Source organism: Eurytemora carolleeae, unplaced genomic scaffold (genome assembly GCF_000591075.1).
Source record: "Eurytemora carolleeae unplaced genomic scaffold, Eaff_2.0 scaffold387, whole genome shotgun sequence".
Lineage (NCBI taxonomy): Eukaryota > Metazoa > Arthropoda > Copepoda > Calanoida > Temoridae > Eurytemora > Eurytemora carolleeae.
Genome location: NW_019396360.1, coordinates 239,292 through 243,703, shown reverse-complemented (window position 1 = coordinate 243,703; position 4,412 = coordinate 239,292).

Genomic DNA, 4,412 nt, shown 5'->3' with positions numbered 1-4,412 from the left:
TACACCCCCATAATCTCTCCAATTGTTGTTTTATTGCAGTTTCATGGCATGCACGCTGCAAGGCTAAGAGATACATTGAGAACTTGTTTTTATTTTATATTTTTTTGGTTTCAGGGTTTATAAAGACGAGATTGCAAACGCATTTTTCCTAAACCATTTTTAAACAACGTCAATTAAGATTGAGCATAATATTTTGAAATAGTACTTGAATTGAAGCCTCTGATATCAAAGAATGGAGCTCTTGATCTTGAAATGGATTTATTTTTTTTTTGTTAAGATGTGTTAACATTAAGTATCTTGTTAAAGGTAGATTCTAACAATACGCGCATCTTTTCAACTCATTTATAATGTTTGTGTGCGTATAGGTTAGATCAAAGAGTGCCTGTATATATATGTACATATATATGTATATATACTGTATACATACACTCGAGCGTTAGTATCTCCACGGGGGGAAGATGAAACGGCTGTGCGCGCTACGGTATGCTTGGCGCGCAGTTCTACTCTGCCACTCTAACGTGTAGGACGTACCGCGCGCAGTTAGATAATTTTATCACGTGTTGTGATTCTTAGTTCAGCGGATTTTCTCTGAAAAACATGGCGGATTTTCTTAAACACAATAAAGATAGTTGTCATCTTTAAATCCTGGTGGAGGAATCTGGTACTAGAACTGTTCTTCAAGCATTTCCGTTTCCTGGCGTAGCCCCCAGCAATACACCTTGAAAACGTGTGAATTTTCCAGCAATAAAAACAGTAAGAAAAATACAAAGCCATCGTCAACTCACCTACACCAAAATTTGAAATATGAAAAAAATGGTCCTCCAATTAATTGATCGATTTAGTTCTTGTTTTATCCTTTTTTATTTATATGATTCAAACAAATATTTAGATTTATTCTACGAAATTATAAACTATTTTTAGCCAATTAAGACAATAAACCTACAATATCAAAAATTCTATCAAATTTTGCCACTTTTAATTAAGACTAATTTAAAAGTTGCAATAAAAAATATTTTTATAACTGCGAAAAGCATCAGAAATAAGTTTTCCTCACCAAACCTTTTCTTCACCCAAATAAAAAGAGCTACAGAATTTCTTTGAACATTGCTTGATGCTGCTTAACTATAGGAGTCACTTTATGCTAAATTAAAAAAAATATTAAATTTTAATTTTGGAGTTTATAAAAGTGAAAACTATCTAAACAGAAGCAGCTTTATCTAGAAAGAAATACATTATTTAAGTTTGTGAACTGAAATGATCTGCAAAGAAGCTTCATGAAAGAAGGGGTAGCTTCCCCAGTACAAGAAGCTGTTACTGAGATGCAGCCTATGAAGAGTAAAGAAGAAGCTTCAAATGGATATGTATAACCGTGCTTGTTGAGTGCGGGCTTACTGCTACTTTAGACAGAAGCTCGTCTCTACAGGTATCTTATACATATCCGATATCTTCACATTTATTCAGATTTTCTCAAAACATTTTCTACTTCTCCAATATACTCCAACACTTCCAATATCGTCCAACACCCTCCAATATACTCCAGCACCCTCCAATATACTCCAGCACCCTCCAATATCCTCCAGTATCCTCCAAGATTATTCAACAGTTTCCAATATCATCCAATATTCTTAAATATTCTCTTATATTCTATGAAATCCTTCAACACTCTCCAATATCCTCCGTTATCAGCCATTATTCTCCAATATTATTCAACATTCTCCAATATCCTCCGTTATCAACCATTATCCTCCAACATTCTTCAACATTCTCCAATATCCTCCGTTATCAACCATTATCCTCCAACATTATTCAACATTCTCCAATATCCTCCGTTATCAACCATTATCCTCCAACATTCTTCTTAACATTCCGCAATATCCTCATATACCCTGTAATATCCTCCAACATTCTTCAACATTCTGCAATATCCTCATATACCCTGTAATATCCTCCAATACCCTCTAATATCCTCCAATACTTTCAAATATTCTCCGATATCCTCCAATTTTCTTTAATATTCTCCAATACCCTCAAATATCCTCCAATAATCTCAAATATCTTCCAAATTTCTCTAATTTCTTACAATACTCTCAAATATTCTCAAATATCCTCCAATCTTCTTTAATATCCTCCGATACTCTTAAGTTCATCATTGGTTGAATGAATTATGGAAATTTAACCATTTAATTTTGATTTTTATAGTTAATCATTGACACAGACATAAGCAATTTTTTTTTCAAAGTTCTAGTTCATTAAATTTAAATACAAGTTTGCTAATTTTAATCATCTATCCGTTTGAAAAGATATTCCTTCAATCAATCTTGTTCGTAAATACATTCATGAATCCATATTGAGGATGAATCCAATCTCTATCTATCCATCAATCCATCAATACCCAATATTCTACGGTAATCTATTCTGTTGATCGATTTCATCTGATATCTGTACAGCTCCCTCCCCCCCACACCTTAACACCATGCCCCCCTTCCCCTTGCCGATTTGAATATGTAAATCTAAATTCTAGTGCTTAAATCTACCTACTACTCCTCCTTCCAATTGCAAACTTTTTTATCTTCCTTCCCCCTCCGTCTTACCACCCCCCCCCACTTTCATTTCCCGTTTGCTTTAGTTCTACCCCGTAAAAACACACTTTCCTGAATGACTTAACGCTTTATAATATTTTATTATTTGTACTTTTCATTTTAGTGCTAAAATTAGTCAATCAAATAAAAAGTTTAATCTCTATACACTGTGTACGCTCTTTCACTGATTTGAAAGGTGTTTGATTCTAATCAATTTAAAACTAATTTTGATCCTGTCTCCCACGAATTCCTGTCTTTTGTAAAATATTTCAAAATTTGATTTATCACAATCTAAAGACCCTCCCTCACCCCTCACCTTCAAACCAGGCCAATTCATCTAACACTGAAAAAACATGAAATAAAATCCATCATTTTAATCACGAAGTGCTGAAGAAGAAGACGACCTACGACACTGGGCTGAAATCTACAGATTGAAATAATTGTTTTTCTTCTGCAGTTTTCTGTCTACATATCTTCCAATCCAACGCCCTGCCATCTTTTAAAAACCAGTGCATTTTATGCATTTATCTGGAAAAGAATGCGTAAACAGTGGAACCCATATACAACTCTGGAATATGAAGTTGACATTTAACAAATTTTATTTGAATTTGGTGTTTTTATGAAGCCTAAATTCTTACTATTTATACTACTATTTATACATTGCATATACTACACAATTAATGTTTTTAATAGATGTTTTCTTATTCTACAGCTTTATAGGTATTACTGTATCAATATTATATTATATATATTTCAATATTGTGTACCATAATATCTTTTTGCAAAAATATATGATCCTTGGTTTGATTGTTTTGTTTTACGCATTAAATAATATGTTTTTTTAATACAATTAGAGTGCAAAAGATCGATAAAATATTTAGAATTTAATAAATTTGATAAAAGCAATTATTGTAGAGTAAATTAAATTACTACAGGTTGAGTCAAAAAAAAAGTGTGATTTGCGGCGCCTGGTGCAAAATTGTACCTTTTTATGTGCAACTCTCCTGTATGGTGTATTTTCAATATTTTTTGAAAATTTGTAACTTTTTTTGGTACTCCAATGGTCTAAAAAAAAATTCGCGAACCTTTTTCTCTCTCAAAACCAAAAAATCAGAAAATCAAAAATGTATACATTATTTCTATGAAAATCTAAAATTTTATAAAGATTGAATCACAGAAAATTCGCAAAATTGTAATAAGAAAATTTGGAATTTTTAGTTCTGGTCTAGTTTTAGTTCTGGTCTAGTTTTTATGGAAAAGTAATTTAAATTCTCTGGTTCCTTTCTTCTTCTTTATTCTAAAGTATTAAATATACGCTGTTCATTTGAAACCTTAAGAACCATTTTAAAACGATTTTTCCGTAAAAATTATGCCAGAACTGAAAATTGCGAATTTTCTTATTACAATTTTGCAAATTTTCTGAGATTCTGTGATTCAACATTCTTAAAATTTTAGATTTCGATAGAAACAATTTATTTACACATTTTTGTTTTTCTAAACTTTTGATTTTGAGAGAAAAAAAAAGGTTCGCGGATTTTTTTTTGGGGTCATTGAAGTACCAAAAAAGTTCAAATTTTTCAAAAAATATTGAAAAAACACCATACAGGAGAGTTGCTTAAAAAGGCACAATTTTGCAACCGGCGCCGCAAATCACACTTTTTTTGACTCACCCTGTAAGTTTACTAAATAATTTAAAGGTTAAAAGTTTTTACACAATAGAATTCTGTTTTGCAATTATAATTAATAAATTAATAATTATTCTNATTTTCGACTTTTCGGCTTAATGGAGGATCCTAAAAAATCTGCGGAATCAAACTTATTTTAAAACGATAT